At 47.8% G+C, this 26,078-nt stretch overlaps 1 long non-coding RNA gene across 1 annotated transcript; it reads right to left on the reverse strand.

Annotated features, from left to right (window-relative positions):
* Positions 1-953: 953 nt before the first annotated feature.
* LOC142069336 (uncharacterized) lies at positions 954-6,550 on the reverse strand. Its single transcript, XR_012665124.1, has 2 exons — positions 5,931-6,550; positions 954-1,374 (listed from the first exon to the last, which is right to left on the reverse strand). It is a non-coding gene; the product is annotated as an uncharacterized LOC142069336 (long non-coding RNA).
* Between the last annotated feature and the right edge of the window lie 19,528 nt (positions 6,551-26,078).

A 26,078-nucleotide genomic window follows, 5' to 3' on the forward strand; every position in this document is an offset into this window, starting at 1 on the left:
CAGGCCAACAGGCCGGCATGCTGACCCATCCAAACGGCTGGCAGGAACTCTGCAGGAGTCGTATAAGGCGCCTACCATTAATCAAACAAAGGTCCCTCCCCCTGACCCCCAAGGCTCTGTCCATCTGTCACTCTAAGACCCGCCCCCTGGGGGTTTTACTTCCAGGGTCAAGACGGACACATGACCAGAAGCAAAGGGTTTCATGTGACCCCTCTAAGAATTCCCCCCACCGCCCTCTACCAATCAGGATGGGTTTCACTCTCCGTAGGACCGCCCCGAGAGGAGATTTGACCAATAAGGGAGTGTTCCAGGGCAGGGTGACCGAGCTGGAAGAGGGTTGTGTGACCCCTCTAAGAATTCCCCCCACCGCCCTCTACCAATCAGGGTGGGTTTCACTCTCCGTCGGACCGCCCCGAGAGGAGATTTGACCAATAAGGGAGTGTTCCAGGGCAGGGTGACCGAGCTGGAAGAGGGTTGTGTGACCCCTCTAAGAATTCCCCTCACCGCCCTCTACCAATCAGGGTGGGGTTCACTCTCCGTAGGACCGCCCCGAGAGGAGATTTGACCAATAAGGGAGTGTTCCAGGGCAGGGTGACCGAGCTGGAAGAGGGTTGTGTGACCCCTCTAAGAATTCGCCCCCCGCCCTCTACCAATCAGGGTGGGGTTCACTCTCCGTAGGACCGCCCCGAGAGGAGATTTGACCAATAAGGGAGTGTTCCAGGGCAGGGTGACCGAGCTGGAAGAGGGTTGTGTGACCCCTCTAAGAATTCCCCCCCGCCCTCTACCAATCAGGGTGGGTTCAGCTGCGGAGACCCTCCCTGAGAGCGGATGTGACCGATCAGGGCATGTTCTGGGGCAGGGTGATCTGTCTGGCAGTGGGTTGCATGACCCCTCTAAGAACCAGTGGAACCACCACAGGACCACCTACAACACAGGGAACGTAGCATGGTTAATACAGGGAAAAACCTTATATAATAGGCTAAACAACCCCCTTAGCCACGGGGAAAGGCCCCAACCAGCAAATAAAGAGCCTAGCCAATCCTCCCCAGTTTGCTGATGAATGCCCTTTACCAGCTGCTTTAGGCGTTGTAAATCAGCTTCTAGGGAGGGCCCTGCATCTGTTATATTAAAGCAACACATGCCGGCAAACTCCTGGCATAGGTGACCATGGCGTAGAAGCAAATAGTCCACAGCCAGCCTGTTCTGTAGCATCCCCTGACGTACTTCCCCGAACTCATGTGAGAGTTGGGCCAGGACGGTGTAGGGTCCCTTCCACTTTTCCTGGAGGGGCTCGTCTTTCCAGGTACGTACGAGCACTGAATCACCAGGCTGCAGGGAGTGGATGGGCGAATCCAAGGGCAGAGGCTGGGAATCCTTAGTATACCGGTGAAGAGACAAAAGAACAGCAGACAGGGAACACATATACTGAGACAAAAACCCATTTCCCAATTCCCACTCTCCCCCTGACACAACCGGTGTACCATTCATAGGCCATGCCCTTCCAAACATAATTTCAAAGGGACTGAGCCCTAATCTACCCTCTGGGAGAGCACGGATGCGGAGCAGAACTAGGGGCAGGGCATCAGGCCACCGTAGGGAGGCCTCCTGGCATACTTTCGAGAGATGTCGCTTAAGGGTCTGATTGGTCCGCTCCACTACCTCACTGGCTTGCGGTCTCCAGGGCGTATCGAGTTTCCAGGGAACCTGTAAGGCGTCTGAGATGCTTTGGACGATTTTTGATGTGAAGTGTGTCCCACTGTCAGATTCCGTCCACTGGGGAAGTCCAAAGCGAGGAATGATTTCCTTAACAAACTTGAGAGCCACTGTCCTGGCAGTGCAATTGCGACATGGGAAGGCTTCCGGCCATCCGCTGAATCTATCCACTATGACAAGGAGATACTTGAAACCCTGGGTGCGGGGAAACTCAGTAAAGTCTATTTGCCACACCCGTCCGGGGCCTGGAGTGGGTTCCAGGGCCGCTGGTGGTACTGGGTGTCCTGGTCGGGGGTTATTCTTTCGACAGACTAAGCAGTCTGCTTGTACCTGGGCAGCCAGGGGTTGGAGTCTGGAGGTTGTGAAGTACTTTCCTATTAGTTGGATAGGTGCCTCCCTGCCAGCATGAGTGGTTTGATGTAATTTCTGTAATACTGGCAGAATTAGGCCCTTTGGTAAGAGGACTTTCCCTTCCGGGGAATGAAGCCATCCCTCCTTTTCCTGGAGACCAAGTATGTCAGCTAGCTGTTTCTCCTCCCCAGAATACTGAGGGGTCGGGAGCTCCCCCACTGATGGGATAAGGGCATGCATATAGGTGTTCTCAGTCTGAGGGGATGTCAGGGTGGCAGCATGCTTCGCCTCTCTATCTGCCCTGGCATTACCCCTGGTTACATCTTGATCCTCCCTCTGATGGGCCTTACAGTGTACTACTGCCACTTCCAAAGGGAGTTGCACGGCCTCTAGAAGCCAGAGAATTTGGGCTTCCACGGTGTCATTGAGGGTCACAATAGCATAACCCGCCCTTCTTTGCCCATTTATCACCATGCTGCTACCATCAGTGTACCACTCATAATCTGCATTTGGGAGGGGCTAGAGTATTGGGCATCTATGATCTCCAAACAGACATGTTCCTGTTTCTCAGTTTCTGGTTAGAGGGTGGCAGGGTTAAGGGATGGACAAGGCTGCAGCATGACCTCAGGGTTCTCTAAGAGCTTTGCTTGGTATCTTGCTATACGTGCTTGTGTGAGCCAGAGGCCGCCCTTAACATTCAGTAAAGCGCGTACCATGTGTGGTGTAAAAACCTGTATTGTTCCCCCTAGTGTCAGTTTTTCTGCTTCTGCCAGGGTCAGGGACGTGGCTGCCACTGCCCGCAGGCATGCTGGCCAGCCCTTGGCTACTTGGTCCAGTTGTTTAGAAAAATATGCCACCAGACATTTCCATGCTCCTAGCAGCTGTGTGAGTACTTCCAGGGCCACCCCCTTTCGTTCATGTACATACAACTGAAATGGCTTGGAGAGATCTGGCAGTCCTAGAGCCGGGACTTCCATTAGCTTTCTTTTTAGGATTTTAAATGCCCTGTCAGCCTCTGGGGTCCAATGAAAGGGGTCATGGTCTGCTCCTTTTACACAGTCGTACAGGGGTCTAGCCCATAGTCCAAACTCTGGGATCCATATCCTACAGAAGCCTGCCATCCCCAGAAATGCTCTGAGCTTGCCGCTCGGGATAGGAACTTGGCATATGGCTTCCTTCCTCTCATTTGAAAGCTGGCGTTCCCTCTGCCGTATGTAGAACCCGAGGTACTGTACCTGCGGGAGAGCAATCTGAGCCTTACCTCGTGCTACCCGATATCCTCGGAGTCCCACAAAATTCAGGAGACTCACGGTGGCTTTAAGGCAGGGAGTTAAGCCCACAGTGGCAATTAACAGATCATCTACATATTGCAAAAGGAGGGCTTCCTCATTATCCCACTCCTCTAGGTCCCTGGCCAGAGCCTGGCCAAAGAGGGTGGGGGAATTTTTAAACCCCTGGGCTAACAATGTCCAGCAAAGTTGCTTTTTAACTCTGTTCCGGTACTCCCATTCGAAGGAGAAAATCTCCTGTGATGAGGTGTCAACTGGGATGGCAAAAAGCATCTTTTGAATCAAGAACTGAAAAATGGGTATACTGTCCCCCTACAGAAGCCAATAGGGTATATGGGTTAGGGACAAGAGGGTGCAGAGTCTTAACCCGTTCATTAACTGCCCTTAGATCTTGTACCAGCCGGTATGTGCCATCAGGTTTCTGTAAAATGGGAGTGTTCCAGGCTGACTGACATTCCCAGAGAATACCGTACATCAGAAATCGATCTATGGTTTCCTGTAACCCCTCTCTGGCTTCCTTCTTGATTGGATATTGCTTTACCCGCACCGGGCCTTTCCCGGGTTTGAGCTGGACATGAATGGGAGTTTGGTGAGTAGCTTTTCCTGGGATCCCTGATGCCCACACAAGGGGATACAATTGGACTTCCCACCCGTCCCATTCTGGGGCTTGCATAGCTGAGTTCAACTGCAAGGGCCATAATCCATGCATTTTCAGGGGGTAAGGTAAGGGTTATTTCATCTTGAGAAAAATGCAGGGTGGCACCTAGGCGACACAGCAGGTCCCATCACAGCAACGGTGTTGGGCATTCAGGGAGGTAAACCAGCTTATGGGATATGGTTCTGTTTCCCAAAGCACATTCTGCTGGGGCATACACTAGGCACTTGGTATCTTTGTCTGTGGCTCCTGTCACAGTGAGGGAGTCTGCTACTGGCAACTGAAGGGGGTGATTTATAGCAGTTCGCACCGCTCCAGAGTCCACTAAAAAATCTATTTCTTCATTTTCCACCCGCATTTTTACTCGGGGTTCTGGTGGTAGGATGATCCGTCTCCCCTGACACCCCTATTCCTGTTCTTCTATTGCCATCATAGAGGTACCCCCCCTTTCCTTCTTGTTTGGGCACTCATTCTTCCAGTGTCCCTCTTGCCGACACAGGGCACACTGATTGCGCCCCAGTCGTCTCTTCCGTGGGCCTGGACGTCCGCGTCCACGGCCCCTTCCTTCTCGTTCACTTCTCTTCGTGCCTGTCTGCACCGCCGCTACCATCAATCTCACCTGCTTCTTCTCCTTCTCCACTTCTCTTAAACTATACACTTGATTTGCTGCTTCTAAAATCTGTGCCATGGTCATACCCATCAAATCCTCCTTTTTCTGTAGCTTTCTCTTAATGTCGGGGGCTGCCCTGCTTGTAAATACTCCTTTAATAATTGCCTCAGTTTGTGGATCATTAGGATCTGCATTGGTATACTGTTGGATCGTGTCTCGAATGCGCTGTAAAAAAGCTCCAGGGCTTTTCTTTGGATCCTGCACTACCTCATATGGTTTAGTTCAATTATTCTGTCTGACAGCTGCATGACGGAGTCCGTACAGTAGCAGCTCCTTATAGGAGGTGAGGTGGGTCATAGCCTCATTGTCATTTGGGTCCCACCTAGGATTCTTTATAGAAACCTGATCATCTGGGGTCAGGATATTGTTACGGTCCTGGTCATATCACCTCTTTGCTTCCTCCCTTGCTTTAGCTATGACCTGTTCTCATTCAACCTCAGTCAATAATGTTCGCAGAAGGACATTACAATCATCCCACTCTGGCTTGTAGCTACTAAGACATCCCTCAAAAACCGATACAAACTTGCTTGGGTTGATAGAAAATTCTCCAGCCTGTGCTTTGAAAGCGGCCAGGTCCATAGGATTAAAAGGTGCGTGAGTATAGACCTACATGTAACAGCTGGTCTACCTTCCGCTGCATTCCGAGCAATTTTAGTCTCGGTAAGTAATGCATATAATCCGGCAGATGGAGCTCGAACCTCACCATGAGCTTCACTAGGAATCTTACTCTGAGCCTCGCTCTGTGTGGGTGTAGGGGCCGAAGGAGCCCCACTCTGTGTGGGTGTAAGGGCCGAAGGAGACACCGGATCTGCCATTACATTTGGGGTGGGGGTCCGGGGAGTGACATTAATTGCTACCGGGCCAATCGGGGTTAAATTACAGCATTGTAAAATATCAGTATGAGACCACAAGGTCATAAACAAATAAGCATACGAATGCTCATTCCACTTCCCCGTTCGCTGACAGAACAAGAGTAACTGGAGGATTGTATTATGGTTTAGTGATCCTCCAGGAGGCCACTGTTCCTGGTCCTCTAATTGGTACTGAGGCCAGTCAACCATACAAAATCGCTTCAATTTACCCTTAGTCATTGGATCTGATCTAAATACCTTCCAATTTACTAAAATACACCCTAGGGGCGTGCACCGTACCCTACCTCCCGTGCTCTGTTCCTGTCCCATACCTACACGGTAACTTTGGGCGTCCCCAGGTTCCAACAGAGCATATAATCTGGATTTCAAAAGGTTCCTACCTTATCCAAGGGACTGGTTCCCCACCATTGCCCATAGCTGCTTCTCCACTATGTGAGTGCGTTGTACCGTCATGCCCTCCGAGGTCGATCAAACTGTGTCTCCTCCGAGGCCCCCGATGAATTCACCGGTGCACGCTGGGCGTCGGTTATTGCTGCAATCCTTGACCTCCGGAAGGGATCCGGGCAAGGCTAAATTGCAGCCTCGTTGCCCCATGTTGGGACGCCAAAATGCTTATTTTGTAAAAACGCCTATTTTGAATAGTTTTGAAAATTTTAATTTTATGCATAGCTTGCTAGTAAGTAAATAAAGATGAGAAGACTCAAGCAATAGAAATGAGTATTCTCAAAGGAGGGAATTGTTGGAGACCCCAGGGCATGGCCACTAGTTAAGTCGAGAGGATGGAAGGCCATAAGGGTCGAGGAAGTCTCCCAGCTGAAGGCCTAAGGGCTTCTTCTCAACTCCCCTTAATAGAATTCAGGCCTGGCTGGTTTGAGTAAGCTTTTTTGCTCTTAAAACAATGTTGCAGCCACAGATAATGCCTCATAGTGTAAGGTTTGCTGACGCCAAGCTAAAGATAATAGGAGATAGTTACAAGGCCAGACAGAATGTGCTGGTTGTTTCAGTTGCTAGGAATGCTTGTTAGAGGTTGCAGGAAATAAACATTGTTGTAACCCATATAAGGAAGGCAGAGTATTTGTGCAAAGTTTTAATTGGCTGATGTGTAGTGCAGTAGCATTAAGGAATATAAAAGTGTGTGTAATGACCTGCTCTGGGTGCAGGATTTGAGATTCTGTTCTGCCTGTACCTTGTTTGCAGCTGCAAATAAACTTTTCTGCTTCTCCACCCCATTGTAATTATTGAGTGAAACACACTGGGTAACGAACCCCTGCTGTTGTTTTGTCTCTCCGGATTGGGTGCCGGCAACAAGGGCATGTTCTGGGGCAGGGTGATCTGTCTGGCAGTGGGTTGTATGACCCCTCTGAGAACTCCACCGACTGCCCTCTACCAGTCAGGTTGGGTTTCAGCCATAGAGAGTTCCGCAAGAGTGGATTTGACCAATCAGGGGGTGTTCTGGGGAAGGGTGACCCACTCAGAAGAGGGTCGTGTGACCCCTACAAGAGCTCCCAATACTGCCCTTTTCCAGTCAGAGCATAGCACCGCCCCACCGCATGGAAGAGCCATTTCGTATCAAGAATGTGTGTTTTAGAAATCATGGAAAAACAATGAGGAGTCCTTGTGGCACTTCAGAGACTAACAAATTTATTTGGGCATAAGCTTTGGTGGGCTAAAACCCACTTCACCAGATGCATGGAGTGGAACATACAGTAGGGAAGTATAAATACACAAAAAGAAAAGGAGTACTTGTGGCACCTTAGAGACTAACCAATTTATTTGAGCATGAGCTTTCGTGAGCTACAGCTCACTTCATCAGATGTTTACCGTGGAAACTGCAGCAGACTTTATATACACACAGAAATCATGAAACAATACCTCCTCCCACCCCACTGTCCTGCTGGTAATAGCTTATCTAAAGTGATCAACAGGTGGGCCATTTCCAGCACAAATCCAGGTTTTCTCACCCTCCACCCCCCCACACAAATTCACTCTCCTGCTGGTGCTAGCCCATCCAAAGTGACAACTCTTTACATAATCAAGTCGGGCTATTTCCTGCATAGATCAAGGTTTTCTCACATCCCCCCCACCCCCATACACACATAAACTCACTCTCCATAAACCTGGAAATCCTGGGCGCCCCATCATCTCAGGCATTGGCACCCTGACAGCAGGATTGTCTGGCTATGTAGACTCCCTCCTCAGGTCCTACGCTACCAGCACTCCCAGCTACCTTCGAGACACCACTGACTTCCTGAGGAAACTTCAATCCATCGGTGATCTTCCTGATAACACCATCCTGGCTACTATGGATGTAGAAGCCCTCTACACCAACATTCCACACAAAGATGGACTACAAGCCGTCAAGAACACTATCCCCGATAATGTCACGGCTAACCTGGTGGCTGAACTTTGTGACTTTGTCCTTACCCATAACTATTTCACATTTGGGGACAATGTATACCTTCAGATCAGCGGCACTGCTATGGGTACCCGCATGGCCCCACAGTATGCCAACATTTTTATGGCTGATTTAGAACAACGCTTCCTCAGCTCTCGTCCCCTAAAGCCCCTACTCTACTTGCGCTATATTGATGACATCTTCATCATCTGGACCCATGGAAAAGAAGCCCTTGAGGAATTCCACCATGATTTCAACAATTTCCATCCCACCACCAACCTCAGCCTGGTCCAGTCCACACAAGAGATCCACTTCCTGGACACTACAGTGCTAATAAACAATGGCCACATAAACACCACCCTATACCGGAAACCTACTGACCGCTATTCCTACCTGCATGCCTCCAGCTTTCACCCTGACCACACCACACGATCCATCGTCTACAGCCAAGCTCTGCGATACAACCGCATTTGCTCCAACCCCTCAGACAGAGACAAACACCTACAAGATCTCTGTCAAGCTTTCTTACAACTACAATACCCACCTGCAGAAGTAAAGAAACAGATTGATAGAGCCAGAAGAGTTCCCAGAAGTTACCTACTACAGGACAGGCCTAACAAAGAAAATAACAGAACGCCACTAGCCGTCACCTTCAGCCCCCAACTAAAACCCCTCCAACGCATTATTAAGGATCTACAACCTATCCTAAAGGATGACCCAACACTCTCACAAGTCTTGGGAGACAGGCCAGTCCTTGCCTACAGACAGCCCCGCAACCTGAAGCAAATACTCACCAACAACCACATACCACACAACAGAACCACTAACCCAGGAACTTATCCTTGCAACAAAGCCCGTTGCCAATTGTGCCCACATATCTATTCAGGGGACACCATCACAGGGCCTAATAACATCAGCCACACTATCAGAGGCTCGTTCACCTGCACATCCACCAATGTGATATATGCCATCATGTGCCAGCAATGCCCCTCTGCCATGTACATTGGTCAAACTGGACAGTCTCTACGTAAAAGAATAAATGGACACAAATCAGATGTCAAGAATTATAACATTCATAAACCAGTCGGAGAACACTTCAATCTCTCTGGTCACGCAATCACAGACATGAAGGTCGCTATCTTAAAACAAAAAAACTTCAAATCCAGACTCCAGCGAGAAACTGCTGAATTGGAATTCATTTGCAAATTGGATACTATTAATTTAGGCTTAAATAGAGACTGGGAGTGGCTAAGTCATTATGCAAGGTAGCCTGTTTCCTCTTGTTTTTTCCTACCCCCCCCCCCCCAGATGTTCTGGTTTAACTTGGATTTAAACCTGGAGAGTGGTCAGTTTAGATGAGCTATTACCAGCAGGAGAGTGAGTTTGTGTGTGTATGGGGGTGGGGGGGATGTGAGAAAACCTTGATCTATGCAGGAAATAGCCCGACTTGATTATGTAAAGAGTTGTCACTTTGGATGGGCTAGCACCAGCAGGAGAGTGAATTTGTGTGGGGGGGTGGAGGGTGAGAAAACCTGGATTTGTGCTGGAAATGGCCCACCTGTTGATCACTTTAGATAAGCTATTACCAGCAGGACAGTGGGGTGGGAGGAGGTATTGTTTCATGATTTCTGTGTGTATATAAAGTCTGCTGCAGTTTCCACGGTAAACATCTGATGAAGTGAGCTGTAGCTCACGAAAGCTCATGCTCAAATAAATTGGTTAGTCTCTAAGGTGCCACAAGTACTCCTTTTCTTTTTGCGAATACAGACTAACACGGCTGTTCCTCTGAAACCTATAAATACACAGCACATGAAAAGATGGGAGTTACCTTACCAAGTTGGGGGTCAGTGCTAATGAGCCAATTCAATTAAGCTGGAAGTAGGCTATTCTCAACAGTCGACAAGGAGTGAAAATCACTTTTGTAGTGTTAATGAGGCCAATGTAAACAAGGCGACCCATTTCAAACAGTTGACAAGAAGGTGTGAGTATTCAGCAAGGGGAAATTAGTTTTTGTAAAAACAATGAGGAGTACTTGTGGCACCTTAGAAACTAACAAATTGATTTAGTTTTTAATTGAATTGGCTCGTTAGCACTGACCCCCATCTTTCACAACTCCCATTTTTTCATATGCTGTGTATTTATACCTCCTTACTGTATGTTCCACTCCAAGCATCTGATGAAGTGGGGTTTTCGCCCACCAAAGCTTATGCCCAAATAAATTTGTTAGTCTCTAAAGTGCCACAAGGACTCCTCATTGTTTTTGCTGATACAGACTAACATAGCTACCCTCAGAAATCATGAAAATGTTGAGAGGAAACATGGACTCCTTCACCACCCCCATGAGAACTTTGGACTTTGTTTTAGCTTCGAGGGCTTTTGACCGCCTGTGGAGGAATCGCTACATTAGTGACAGTTCCGAGGTGGAGAGAGCGGTCATGGGGAGCCCTTAGGCCCAGCCCTTGAGGGATACACTGGAACCCAATCCTGAAACTCAAGCACTCGTGAGGCAGCCCAACAAGCGTGATGGTCTCTCGTTGTCCACCCCTGTGGAGGAAGGTGACCTCTGCTTCTGGGACTCACCGGTGGACAAGGTGAATGGAAAAGATGTCACTCAGGTAAATGAATGATTGAGAAGTGATGGTCGAGGATGGGGTATAATGGGGTTAGGAACTGACCCAGGGTTGCGTAAATCTAAAAACAAGCAGTGGGGGGCTTACACTGTTTCTTTTCTGAAAATCTCTTGACAGCTCAATGATGCCTTTCTAGAGGCCTTTGAGAACTTACACATCGGTAGCCCTGTGGGAGCAAATATATTGCGAATCAGCTGTTTTTGCTCGTGTCTGAGACACAGATCTCAAGAAGAAAATCTGGAAAAGGACAAAATGGAAGAATGAACCAGCTCAGACTCTCTAATGGCATAGGTGCCAACTTCTCCTGGCGCCAGTGAGTGCTCGACCCCCCCCGCCCCAACTCCACCCCGACCTGCCCCCTTCTGCCCCTGCCCACCCCCATTCCAACCCCTTCCCCAAATTCCCCGCCCCAATTCCGCCACCTCCCTACCCCTATTGGACTCCTGTGACGTTATTGACATGAACTGGGACCGCTTAGATCATTGTTGCAACCAAAGTCCTGTAAAAAGAAAAGGAGCTGTAGCTCACGAAAGCTTATGCTCAAATAAATCGGTTAGTCTCTAAGGTGCCACAAGTCCCCCTCTTCTTTTTGTGGATACAGACTGACACGGCTGCTCCTCTGACACAAAGTGCTATAGTGGCACCAAATCTTGTATAAAGGGGGTCAAATGAGGTGTCTAAGACGAGGCTATTGTTTGCTGGTTATGATTAACCAAGGAAAGCCAAGGAAAGTGGGGGCCCCTTACTGAATGAGGGAGGCAACCTAGTGACAGAGGATGTGGAAAAAGCTAACGTACTCAATGCTTTTTTTGCCTCTGTTTTCACTAACAAGGTCAGCTCCCAGACTGCTGCGCTGGGCAGCACAGCATGTGGAGGAGGTGACCAGCCCTCTGTGGAGAAAGAAGTGGTTCGGGACTATTTAGAAAAGCTGGACGTGCACAAGTCCATGGGGCTGGATGCGCTGCATCCGAGAGTGCTAAAGGATGTGATTGGCGGATGTGATTGCAGAGCCGTTGGCCATTATCTTTGAAAACTCATGGCGATCCGGGGAAGTCCTGGACGACTGGAAAAAGGCTAATGTAGTGCCCATCTTTAAAAAAGGGACAAAGGAGGATCCTGGGAACTACAGGCCAGTCAGCCTCACCTCAGTCCCTGGAAAAATCATGGAGCAGGTCCTCAAGAAATCAATTCTGAAGCACTTAAAGGAGAGGAAAGTGATCAGGAACAGTCAGCATGGATTCACCAAGGGCAAGTCATGCCTGACTAATCTAATTGCCTTCTATGATGAGATAACTGGCTCTGTGGATGAAGGGAAAGCAGTGGACATGTTATTCCTTTCAGAGGAACAGCCGTGTTAGTCTGTATTCGCAAAAAGAAAAGGAGTACTTGTGGCACCTTAGAGACTAACGAATTTATTTGAGCATGAGCTTTCGTGAGCTACAGCTCACTTCATCAGATGTTTACCGTGGAAACTGCAGCAGACTTTATATACACACAGAGAATATGAAACAATACCTCCTCCCACCCCACTGTCCTGCTGGTAATAGCTTATCTAAAGTGATCAACAGGTGGGCCATTTCCAGCACAAATCCAGGTTTTCTCACCCTCCACCCCCCACACAAATTCACTCTCCTGCTGGTGCTAGCCCATCCAAAGTGACAACTCTTTGCATAATCAAGTCGGGCTATTTCCTGCATAGATCAAGGTTTTCTCACATCCCCCCCACCCCCATACACACACAAACTCACTCTCCTGCTGGTAATAGCTCATCTAAACTGACCACTCTCCAAGTTTAAATCCAAGTTAAACCAGAACATCTGGGGGGGGGGGGGGTAGGAAAAAACAAGAAGAAACAGGCTACCTTGCATAATGACTTAGCCACTCCCAGTCTCTATTTAAGCCTAAATTAATAGTATCCAATTTGCAAATGAATTCCAATTCAGCAGTTTCTCGCTGGAGTCTGGATTTGAAGTTTTTTTGTTTTAAGATAGCGACCTTCATGTCTGTGATTGCGTGACCAGAGAGATTGAAGTGTTCTCCGACTGGTTTATGAATGTTATAATTCTTGACATCTGATTTGTGTCCATTTATTCTTTTACGTAGAGACTGTCCAGTTTGACCGATGTACATGGCAGAGGGGCATTGCTGGCACATGATGGCATATATCACATTGGTGGATGTGCAGGTGAACGAGCCTCTGATAGTGTGGCTGATGTTATTAGGCCCTGTGATGGTGTCCCCTGAATAGATATGTGGGCACAATTGGCAACGGGCTTTGTTGCAAGGATAAGTTCCTGGGTTAGTGGTTCTGTTGTGTGGTATGTGGTTGTTGGTGAGTATTTGCTTCAGATTGCGGGGCTGTCTGTAGGCAAGGACTGGCCTGTCTCCCAAGACTTGTGAGAGTGTTGGGTCATCCTTTAGGATAGGTTGTAGATCCTTAATAATGCGTTGGAGGGGTTTTAGTTGGGGGCTGAAGGTGATCGCTAGTGGCGTTCTGTTATTTTCTTTGTTAGGCCTGTCCTGTAGTAGGTAACTTCTGGGAACTCTTCTGGCTCTATCAATCTGTTTCTTTACTTCTGCAGGTGGGTATTGTAGTTGTAAGAAAGCTTGACAGAGATCTTGTAGGTGTTTGTCTCTGTCTGAGGGGTTGGAGCAAATGCGGTTGTATCGCAGAGCTTGGCTGTAGACGATGGATCGTGTGGTGTGGTCAGGGTGAAAGCTGGAGGCATGCAGGTAGGAATAGCGGTCAGTAGGTTTCCGGTATAGGGTGGTGTTTATGTGGCCATTGTTTATTAGCACTGTAGTGTCCAGGAAGTGGATCTCTTGTGTGGACTGGACCAGGCTGAGGTTGGTGGTGGGATGGAAATTGTTGAAATCGTGGTGGAATTCCTCAAGAGCTTCTTTTCCATGGGTCCAGATGATGAAGATGTCATCAATATAGCGCAAGTAGAGTAGGGGCTTTAGGGGACGAGAGCTGAGGAAGCGTTGTTCTAAATCAGCCATAAAAATGTTGGCATACTGTGGGGCCATGCGGGTACCCATAGCAGTGCCGCTGATCTGAAGGTATACATTGTCCCCAAATGTGAAATAGTTATGGGTAAGGACAAAGTCACAAAGTTCAGCCACCAGGTTAGCCGTGACATTATCGGGGATAGTGTTCTTGACGGCTTGTAGTCCATCTTTGTGTGGAATGTTGGTGTAGAGGGCTTCTACATCCATAGTAGCCAGGATGGTGTTTTCAGGAAGATCACCGATGGATTGAAGTTTCCTCAGGAAGTCAGTGGTGTCTCGAAGGTAGCTGGGAGTGCTGGTAGCGTAGGGCCTGAGGAGGGAGTCTACATAGCCAGACAATCCTGCTGTCAGGGTGCCAATGCCTGAGATGATGGGGCGCCCAGGATTTCCAGGTTTATGGATCTTGGGTAGTAGATAGAATATCCCAGGTCGGGGTTCCAGGGGTGTGTCTGTGCGGATTTGATCTTGTGCTTTTTCAGGAAGTTTCTTGAGCAAATGCTGTAGTTGCTTTTGGTAACTCTCAGTGGGATCATAGGGTAATGGCTTGTAGAAACTCGTGTTGGAGAGCTGCCGAGCAGCCTCTTGTTCATATTCCGACCTATTCATGATGACAACAGCACCTCCTTTGTCAGCCTTTTTGATTATGATGTCAGAGTTGTTTCTGAGGCTGTGGATGGCATTGCGTTCCGCATGGCTGAGGTTATGGGGCAAGTGATGCTGCTTTTCCACAATTTCAGCTCGTGCACGTCGGCGGAAGCACTCTATGTAGAAGTCCAGTCTGCTGTTTCGACCTTCAGGAGGAGTCCATCTAGAATCCCTCTTTCTGTAGTGTTGGCAGGGAGACCTCTGTGGATTAGTATGTTGTTCAGAGGTATTTTGGAAATATTCCTTGAGACGGAGACGTCGAAAATAGGATTCTAGGTCACCACAGAACTGTATCATGTTCGTGGGGGTGGAGGGGCAGAAGGAGAGGCCCCGAGATAGAACAGCTGCTTCTGCTGGGCTGAGAGCATAGTTGGATAGGTTAACAATATTGCTAGGTGGGGTGAGGGAACCATTGCTGTGGCCCCTTGTAGCATGTAGTAGTTTAGAAAGTTTAGTGTCTTTTTTCTTTTGTAGAGAAGCAAAGTGTGCGTTGTAAATGGCTTGTCTAGTTTTAGTAAAATCCAGCCACGAGGAAGTTTGTGTGGAAGGTTGGTTCTTTATGAGAGTATCCATTTTTGAGAGCTCATTCTTAATCTTTCCCTGTTTGCTGTAGAGGATCTTGATCAGGTGATTCCGCAGTTTCTTTGAGAGCGTGAGGCACAAGCTGTCAGCATAGTCTGTGTGGTATGTAGATTGTAATGGATTTTTGACCTTCAGTCCTTTTGGTACGATGTCCATCTGTTTGCATTTGGAAAGGAAGATGATGTCTGTCTGTATCTGTACAAGTTTCTTCATGCAGTTGATAGATTTCCACTCCATACGGCTAAATGCAGTGCCTTGCATAATGACAGGTTTCAGAGGAACAGCCGTGTTAGTCTGTATTCGCAAAAAGAAAAGGAGTACTTGTGGCACCTTAGAGACTAACGAATTTATTTGAGCATGAGCTTTCGTGAGCTACAGCTCACTTCATCAGATGTTTACCGTGGAAACTGCAGCAGACTTTATATACACACAGAGAATATGAAACAATACCTCCTCCCACCCCACTGTCCTGCTGGTAATAGCTTATCTAAAGTGATCAACAGGTGGGCCATTTCCAGCACAAATCCAGGTTTTCTCACCCTCCACCCCCCACACAAATTCACTCTCCTGCTGGTGCTAGCCCATCCAAAGTGACAACTCTTTGCATAATCAAGTCGGGCTATTTCCTGCATAGATCAAGGTTTTCTCACATCCCCCCCACCCCCATACACACACAAACTCACTCTCCTGCTGGTAATAGCTCATCTAAACTGACCACTCTCCAAGTTTAAATCCAAGTTAAACCAGAACATCTGGGGGGGGGGGGGGGTAGGAAAAAACAAGAAGAAACAGGCTACCTTGCATAATGACTTAGCCACTCCCAGTCTCTATTTAAGCCTAAATTAATAGTATCCAATTTGCAAATGAATTCCAATTCAGCAGTTTCTCGCTGGAGTCTGGATTTGAAGTTTTTTTGTTTTAAGATAGCGACCTTCATGTCTGTGATTGCGTGACCAGAGAGATTGAAGTGTTCTCCGACTGGTTTATGAATGTTATAATTCTTGACATCTGATTTGTGTCCATTTATTCTTTTACGTAGAGACTGTCCAGTTTGACCGATGTACATGGCAGAGGGGCATTGCTGGCACATGATGGCATATATCACATTGGTGGATGTGCAGGTGAACGAGCCTCTGATAGTGTGGCTGATGTTATTAGGCCCTGTGATGGTGTCCCCTGAATAGATATGTGGGCACAATTGGCAACGGGCTTTGTTGCAAGGATAAGTTCCTGGGTTAGTGGTTCTGTTGTGTGGTATGTGGTTGTTGGTGAGTATTTGCTTCAGATTGCGGGGCTGTCTGTAGGCAAGGACTGGCCTGTCTCCCTATCCTTGCAACAAAGCCCGTTGCCAATTGTGCCCACATATCTATTCAGGGGACACCATCACAGGGCCTAATAACATCAGCCACACTATCAGAGGCTCGTTCACCTGCACATCCACCAATGTGATATATGCCATCATGTGCCAGCAATGCCCCTCTGCCATGTACATCGGTCAAACTGGACAGTCTCTACGTAAAAGAATAAATGGACACAAATCAGATGTCAAGAATTATAACATTCATAAACCAGTCGGAGAACACTTCAATCTCTCTGGTCACGCAATCACAGACATGAAGGTCGCTATCTTAAAACAAAAAAACTTCAAATCCAGACTCCAGCGAGAAACTGCTGAATTGGAATTCATTTGCAAATTGGATACTATTAATTTAGGCTTAAATAGAGACTGGGAGTGGCTAAGTCATTATGCAAGGTAGCCTGTTTCTTCTTGTTTTTTCCTACCCCCCCCCCCCCCCAGATGTTCTGGTTTAACTTGGATTTAAACTTGGAGAGTGGTCAGTTTAGATGAGCTATTACCAGCAGGAGAGTGAGTTTGTGTGTGTATGGGGGTGGGGGGGATGTGAGAAAACCTTGATCTATGCAGGAAATAGCCCGACTTGATTATGCAAAGAGTTGTCACTTTGGATGGGCTAGCACCAGCAGGAGAGTGAATTTGTGTGGGGGGTGGAGGGTGAGAAAACCTGGATTTGTGCTGGAAATGGCCCACCTGTTGATCACTTTAGATAAGCTATTACCAGCAGGACAGTGGGGTGGGAGGAGGTATTGTTTCATATTCTCTGTGTGTATATAAAGTCTGCTGCAGTTTCCACGGTAAACATCTGATGAAGTGAGCTGTAGCTCACGAAAGCTCATGCTCAAATAAATTCGTTAGTCTCTAAGGTGCCACAAGTACTCCTTTTCTTTATGTTATTCCTTGACTTTAGCAAAGCTTATGACACGGTCTCCCACAGTATTCTTGTCAGCAAGTTAAAGAAGTATGGGCTGGATGGATGCACTACAAGGTGAGTAGAAAGTTGGCTAGATTGTCGGGCTCAACGGGTAGTGATCAATGGCTCCATGTCTAGTTGGCAGCCGGTATGAAGCGGAGTACCCCAAGGGTCAGTCCTGGGGCCAGTTTTGTTCAATATCTTCATTAATGATCTGGAGGATGGTGTGGATTGCACCCTCAGCAAGTTTTCGGATGACACTAAACTGGGAGGAGAGGTAGATACGCTGGAGGGTAGGGATAGCATACAGAGGGACCTAGACAAATTGGAGCCAAAAGAAATCTGATGAGGTTTAACAAGGACAAGTGCAGAGTCCTGCACTTAGGATGGAAGAATCCAATGCACTGCTACAGACTAGGGACCGAATGGCTCGGCAGCAGTTCTGCAGAGAAGGACCTAGGGGTTACAGTGGACGAGAAGCTCGATATGAGTCAACAGTGTGCCCTTGTTGCCAAGAAGGCCAATGGCATTTTGGGATGTATAAGTACGGGCATTGCCAGCAGATCGAGGGACGTGATCGTTCCCCTCTATTCGACACTGGTGAGGGCTCATCTGGAGTACTGTGTCCAGTTTTGGGCCCCACACTACAAGAAGGATGTGGAAAAATTGGAGAGAGTCCAGCGGAGGGCAACAAAAATGATTAGGGGACTGGAACACATGAGTTATGAGGAGAGGCTGAGGGAACTGGGGGTGTTTAGTCTACGGAAGAGAAGAATGAGGGGGGATTTGATAGCTGCTTTCAACTACCTGAAAGGGGGTTCCAAATAGGATGGCTCTAGACTGTTCTCAGTGGTAGCAGATGATAGGACAAGGAGTAATGGTCTCAAGTTGCAGTGGGGGAGATTTAGGTTGGATATTAGGAAAAACTTTTCCATTAGGAGGGTGGTGAAACACTGGAATGTGTTACCTAGGGAGGTGGTGGAATCTCCTTCCTTAGAAGTTTTTAAGGTCAGGCTTGACAAAGCCCTGGCTGGGATGATTTAATTGGGGATCGGCTTTGCTTTGAGCAGGGGATTGGACTAGATGACCTCCTGAGGTCCCTTCCAACCCTGATATTCTACATTTCTATGATTCTATGAATTGGTACTCTCAGTTGGGTCCCACCATAACCAGCATCCCAAGAGCTCCCCATCCTTGGTTCTGTCTTACTACAGCTAGTATTGGGTTAGAAGCCATATTAGTGTACAACAGAAATGGTTTATCAAAGTCATGTTCAATAACATGATTGAATTTCTTTACAAACTTAAGGTAAAACTTAGTTAGAACAATAGTGGATTGGATCTGCTCTTGCAGCATATGTGATCTTGCCAAGAGCTAAAGAACATAGCTACTTTATTCATACATGTTCTCGCAAATGTCTGGAACCCAATTAACATCAAGTCAATGTAAATATTAATGTTGTTCATAGTATAGGAATCTTGGCATTTAACCATGAAAGCAATATGGTAGTGTGCCTCAGTTTCCCTTTTCATACAGCACATCAGGTCTGGAATGTCTTTTCTCCTGTGAAAAGTTCCAGTACTGTTTACAGGCATTAACTGTGCAACATCAATATAACAAGGCCTTTTAACATAAAGTGTGATCTTATGTATCACTTTTAACATATTTAAGGGATTTTCCAAAAGATTAGGCACATTGTACATTTTTACAGTTTTTGGTAATATTAACATTAGTTACAAGAATTACCATTAGCAATAACAACAAATTCATTGCAAGTGTCCATTTACAATAATTTTTGTCATGCCACACTTTTGGCTCAATACCATTGGGGTTTGGGCCTTTTAGGGTTAGCCTGTGGCTTCCCTTTTCAAAATTAAGGTCTCTCTTTCCTTCCTGTCCTGAAGGATCAAACCCTGATTTCTCTTGCTTAACAGAATTCACTGGCTGATTGAGTGTGCTCTCTGTGCTAACAGCTATTAGCAATAATACATTTGTTAGTCTCTAAGGTGCCACAAGTACTCCTTTTCTTTTAGCTATTAGCAAGTCCTTCTTCTCCCTGCCAGCCATGTAATTTGCATTACCACAGACAGAAGCCAGTTCACCAGTTTTCAGATCCTTAACTGCTACGGATCCCAAGGCTGGACTCTGTCTTAAAGAGATACCATTCATTTTCACTAACAAGCTAAACTCAAAGTTTTGTTGTCTTTCCCTTACCAACCTCCACTTCCACATGGAATTAGATGTTAAGTTCACTGAGAGACTACAAGTCATATCCCAAGTGTCTAGAGATGAGAGTAAACCTGCCATCCCCTGCATTCTAGAGGGATTAACTGCCCAGCTGTTCTGCTCTGCAGACTCAGCTCCCCAGTCTTCCCTCTGAACCTGAGACACAGACTGTTCACTTGCAGAATCAGCATGGAGACATTCCTCTCTCAACAACCTTGTCTCCCCAACTAGCTGGCCAAACACAGCCACTTGGTTATAGGACTATTTAACTTTCTTAACAGCTTTCATTCCATCTGAGCCCTTCTCAAAACTATCCACACTGGATCTTTCAAAAGGAAAAAGAAAAGGAGGACTTGTGGCACCTTAGAGACTAACCAATTTATTTGAGCATGAGCTTTCGTGAGCTACAGCTCACTTCATCGGATGCATACTGTGGAAACTGCAGAAGACATTATATACACAGAGACCATGAAACAATACCTCCTCCCACCCCACTCTCCTGCTGGTAATAGCTTATCTAAAGAGATCATCAAGTTTGGGCCATTTCCAGCACAAATCCAGGTTTTCTCACCCCCCCCCCCCAATCCCCATACACACACAAACTCACTCTCCTGCTGGTAATAGCCCATCCAAAGTGACCACTCTCTTTAAAATGTGTATGATAATCAAGGTGGGCCATTTCCAGCACAAATCCAGGTTTTCTCACCCCCCCACCCCCCTCCAAAAACCACACACACAAACTCACTCTCCTGCTGGTAATAGCTTATCCAAAGTGACTACTCTCCTCACAATGTGTATGAAAATCAAGGTGGGCCATTTCCAGCACAAATACAGGTTTTCTCACCCCCCCCCCCCCACACACACAAACTCACTCTCCTGCTGGTAATAGCTCATCCAAAGTGACCACTCTCCCTACAATGTGCATGATAATCAAGGTGGGCCATTTCCAGCACAAATCCAGGTTTTCTCCCCCCCCCCCCCCCCAACTCACTCTCCTGCTGGCAATAGCTCATCCAAACTGACCACTCTCCTTACAATGTGCATGATAATCAAGGTGGGCCATTTCCAGCATAAATCCAAGTTTAACCAGAACGTCGGGGGGGGGGGGGGGGTTTGAAAAAAACAAGGGGAAATAGGCTACGCATAATGACTTAGCCACTCCCAGTTTCTATTTAAGCCTAAATTAATAGTATCCAATTTGCAAATGAATTCCAATTCAGCAGTTTCTCGCTGGAGTCTGGATTTGAAGTTTTTTTGTTGTAAGATAGCGACCTTCATGTCTGTGATTGCGTGACCAGAGAGATTAAATCCTTGATTAAATCACTTTCATACCCTTCAGCTACAGCAAACTGCTTGCAAAGACTACCACGAGGATTCCTTTCTTCAGGAACTTCTTTAAGCAACAATTCACATCCAATGAAGTGAGCTGTAGCTCACGAAAGCTTATGATCAAATAAATTGGTTAGTCTCTAAGGTGCCACAAGTCCTCCTTTTCTTTTTGTGAATACAGACTAACACGACTGCTACTCTGTCACCCCTCATAGAAAGTCTGCCTTTACCCTCTTCACCTAGGGCTTGCTCTAGAGGAACACTTCCTTGAGCAACAACAGACTCTTTCTGGGTCTCACTTACATCCAGAATCACCTCTGGCCCATCAGACGGATTCCTACACAATCCCCTTTCAGGCAAACTTATAGACTCACTAGATAAAAGGTTAGAAGAATTCTCCTTCCCATTGCCACAAACAAGTTCAGGAATCTTTTCCTTCTTGCTACAAGTTTCCACATCATCAGTAGGTAACACTATCAAATCACCTTTATGCTCTCCTTGTGCCCTGGCTAGGATCTCACCCTGATTAGACAGAGTTGCTACACCCTTTCCCAGCCACACACTTGCAATGGGCAAAATACAAGCACTAGAATTGTCTGGGATTTTGCATAGACACTAACTGGATGCGACCTAGTTACAGCGCCATTCTCCCGAGCAGACGCAAACTGAGGATCATTCCCTTCCTGGGCTTTAATTGAATTCAGAACCAACTCTGAGACAACTGCACTATTCTCAACCATCACAGGCTGAAAGGCACTATACATATCAGACCCGCTGATGTTAACCCTTCAAATTCTCTAAAGATATGGAAAACAGTTTACAGAGACCAGGGCCATCCTTAAGGATTTATGGGGCCCTCCGCAGTATTATTAAATTGGTGTCCCTCTACCCAACGGCAGCCCGGGCTCGGAGCCTGGGGCGGAGCGGGGTGGGGGGCAGGAGAGGCGCTGTGGGGCAGCAAAGGATAGATACCAAGCCACCCGGCCCTCCTCACGGCGGCGGAGAGTCACAGTTCCCTGCAGAGACCCCCGTACCCTCTCCCTCAGGCAGAATGCGCAGCTCTGGCGCATTTGGCTCTGTGAATACGGCCCCTGCCTAAGGGGACTGCAGCGCGCACTGGCTGTGCGGGAGCCGACCCGCTCTTACCTGCTGTCATGGGCAGTGGCTGAAGCTCCCCAGCCCACCTCTTCGGCCTGTAGCCCCACCTATACTCCACTCCTGCTCCGCCCCAGGCCCTGCCCCACTCTGCCCAGGCCCTGCCCTCTCCCCACTGTCTCCCTCCTCTCTTCACTCCCCATCCCTGCTCACCCTCTTCCAGCCAAATCCCTGAACCCAAATGAAGCAAATGACATTTGAAAAAAACACTCTTCTGCAATTTCTTTCTAAAAAAAATGGAGCATGTTTTCTACAGCATGCCAGATGGTGAAGACTGGACATGCAGAAGGTACCTAATTAAAAGCACTAAACTTGGGAATAAAAAATGTCAGTCACAGGTTTTTTGATATGCCCTGAAGTTTGTCCGAGATTTATTTGCAAAAACTTTGTAGTAAGGGTGAGACAGCTGTCTTGCTGAATTATAGACAATTAGGGTTGGAAGAGACCTCAGGAGGTCATCTAGTCCAACCCCTTGCTCAAAGCAGGACCAATCCCCAACTAAATCATCCCAGCCAGGGCTTTGTCAAGCCTGACCGTAAAAACCTCTGAGGATTCCATCACCTCCCTAGGTAACCTATTCCAGTGCTTCACCACCCTCCTAGTGAAATAGTGTTTCCTAATATCCAACCTAGACTTCCCACACTGCAACTTGAGACCATTACTCCTTGTTCTGTCACCTGTCACCAGTGAGAACAGCCGAGTTCCATCCTCTTTGGAACCCCCCTTCAGGAAGTTGAAAGCAGCTATCAAATCCCCCCTCATTCTTCTCTTCCGCAGACTAAACATCCCCAGTTCCCTCAGCCTCTCCTCATAAGTCATGTGCCCCAGCCCCCTGATCATTTTTGTTGCCCTCCACTGGACTCTCTCCAATTTGTCCACATCCTTTCTGTAGTGGGGGGCCCCAAAACTGGACGCAATACTCCAGGTGTGGCTTCACCAGTGCCAAATAGAGGGGAACGATCACGTCCCTCGATCCGTTGGCAATGCTCCTACTAATACAGCCCAATGTGCCGTTAGCCTTCTTGGCAACAAGGGCACACTGTTGACTCATATCCACTTCTCATCTGATGTAATCCCCAGGTCCTTTTCTGCAGAACTGCTGCTTAGCCAGTCGGTCCCTAGGCTGTAGCAGTGCCTGGGATTCTTCTGTCCTAAGTGCAGGATTCTGCACTTGTCCTTGTTGAACCTCATCAGATTTCTTTTGGCCCAATCCTCCAATTTGTCTAGGTCACTCTGGACCCTATTCCTACCCTCCAGCGTACCTCTCCCCCCATCTTAGTTTCAGAGTAGCAGCCGTGTTAGTCTGTATTCGCAAAAAGAAAAGGAGGACTTTTGGCACCTTAGAGACTAACCAATTTATTTGAGCATAAGTTTTTGTGAGCTACAGCTCAGTAACCAATTTATTTGAGCATAAGCTTTCGTACAGCTGTAGCTCACAAAAGCTTATGCTCAAATAAATTGGTTAGTCTCTAAGGTGCCACAAGTACTCCCCATCTTAGTGTCATCTGTGAACTTGCTGAGGGTGCAATCTATCCCATCATCCAGATAATTAATAAAGATGTTGAACAAAACCGGCCCCAGGACCGACCCCTGGGGCACTCCACTTAAATATTGTGGAATACATGATGCAGCTCTTCTCTCTTTTCCATTTTCTTAATCAGTATTTCTAAGCTGATTTTATATTTTAAATGTACTCTTAAGCCTTCATAAAGTAATCATTCCAGATTACTACATATTTAACTCGCTGAAACAAAGACGTTGTTTTAAATTAATCAGTCACAGAGGTTTAGTGTGTTCATAACAATGTTCGTTGTTTTTAGAAAAAGGGAACACTTAGGGTATGTCTACACTACGGAATAAGGTCGAATTTATAGAAGTCGGTTTTTTAGAAATCGGTTTTATATATTCGAGTGTGTGTGTCCCCACAGAAAATGCTCTAAGTGCATTAAGTGCATTAACTCGGCGGAGCGCTTCCACAGTACCGAGGCTAGAGTCGACTTCCGGAGCGTTGCACTGTGGGTAGCTATCCCACAGTTCCCGCAGTCTCCGCTGCCCATTGGAATTCTGGGTTGAGATCCCAATGCCTGATGGGGCTAAAACATTGTCGCGGGTGGTTCTGGGTACATATCATCAGGCCCCCGTTCCCTCCCTCCCTCCGTGAAAGCAAGGGCAGACAATCATTTCGCGCCTTTTTTCCTGAGTTACCTGTGCAGACGCCATACCACGGCAAGCATGGAGCCCGCTCAGGTAACTGTCACCCTATGTCTCCTGGGTGCTGGCAGACGCGGTATGGCATTGCTACACAGTAGCAGCAACCCCTTGCCTTCTGGCAGCAGACGGTGCAATACGACTGGTAGTCGTCCTCGTCGTGTCCGAGGTGCTCCTGGCCACGTCGGCTGGGAGCGCCTGGGCAGACATGGGTGCAGGGACTAAATTTGGAGTGACTTGACCAGGTCATTCTCTTTAGTCCTGCAGTCAGTCCTATTGAACCGTCTTATGGTGAGCGGGCAGGCGATACGGACTGCTAGCAGTCGTACTGTACCATCTTCTGCCGAGCAGCCATGAGATGTGGATGGCATGCAGTCCTTCTGCACTGTCTGCTGCCAGCCAAAGATGTAAAAGATAGATGGAGTGGGTCAAAACAAGAAATAGACCAGATTTGTTTTGTACTCATTTGCCTCCTCCCCTGTCTAGGGGACTCATTCCTCTAGGTCACACTGCAGTCACTCACAGAGAAGGTGCAGCGAGGTAAATCTAGCCATGTATCAATCAGAGGCCAGGCTAACCTCCTTGTTCCAATAAGAACGATAACTTAGGTGCACCATTTCTTATTGGAACCCTCTGTGAAGTCCTGCCTGAAATACTCCTTGATGTACAGACACCCCCTTTGTTGATTTTAGCTCCCTGAAGCCAACCCTGTAAGCCGTGTCGTCAGTCGCCCCTCCCTCCGTCAGAGCAACGGCAGACAATCGTTCCGCGCCTTTTTTCTGTGCGGACGCCATACCAAGGCAAGCATGGAGGCCGCTCAGCTCACTTTGGCAATTAGGAGCACATTAAACACCACACGCATTATCCAGCAGTATATGCAGCACCAGAACCTGGCAAAGCGATACCGGGCGAGGAGGCGACGTCAGCGCCGTCACGTGAGTGATCAGGACATGGACACAGATTTCTCTGAAAGCATGGGCCCTGCCAATGCATGCATCATGGTGCTAATGGGGCAGGTTCATGCTGTGGAACGCCGATTCTGGGCTCGGGAAACAAGCACAGACTGGTGGGACCGCATAGTGTTGCAGGTCTGGGACGATTCCCAGTGGCTGCGAAACTTTCGCATGCGTAAGGGCACTTTCATGGAACTTTGTGACCTGCTTTCCCCTGCCCTGAGGCGCATGAATACCAAGATGAGAGCAGCCCTCACAGTTGAGAAGCGAGTGGCGATAGCCCTGTGGAAGCTTGCAATGCCAGACAGCTACCGGTCAGTTGGGAATCAATTTGGAGTGGGCAAATCTACTGTGGGGGCTGCTGTGATGCAAGTAGCCCACGCAATCAAAGATCTGCTGATATCAAGGGTAGTGACCCTGGGAAATGTGCAGGTCATAGTGGATGGCTTTGCTGCAATGGGATTCCCTAACTGTGGTGGGGCTATAGACGGAACCCATATCCCTATCTTGGCACCGGAGCACCAAGCCGCTGAGTACATAAACCGCAAGGGGTACTTTTCGATAGTGCTGCAAGCTCTGGTGGATCACAAGGGACGTTTCACCAACATCAACGTGGGATGGCCGGGAAAGGTGCATGATGCTCGCATCTTCAGGAACTCTGGTCTGTTTCAAAAGCTGCAGGAAGGGACTTTATTCCCAGACCAGAAAATAACTGTTGGGGATGTTGAAATGCCTATAGTTATCCTTGGGGACCCAGCCTACCCCTTAATGCCATGGCTCAGCCGTACACAGGCAGCCTGGACAGTAGTCAGGAGCTGTTCAACTACAGGCTGAGCAAGTGCAGAATGGTGGTAGAATGTGCATTTGGACGTTTAAAGGCGCGCTGGCGCAGTTTACTGACTCGCTTAGACCTCAGCGAAACCAATATTCCCACTGTTATTACTGCTTGCTGTGTGCTCCACAATATCTGTGAGAGTAAGGGGGAGACGTTTATGGCGGGGTGGGAGGTTGAGGCAAATTGCCTGGCTGCTGGTTACGCGCAGCCAAACACCAGGGCGGTCAGAAGAGCACAGGAGGGCGCGGTACGCATCAGAGAAGCTTTGAAAACCAGTTTCATGACTGGCCA

This window comes from Caretta caretta, chromosome 15 (genome assembly GCF_965140235.1).
Source record: "Caretta caretta isolate rCarCar2 chromosome 15, rCarCar1.hap1, whole genome shotgun sequence".
Classification (NCBI taxonomy): Eukaryota; Metazoa; Chordata; order Testudines; family Cheloniidae; genus Caretta; species Caretta caretta.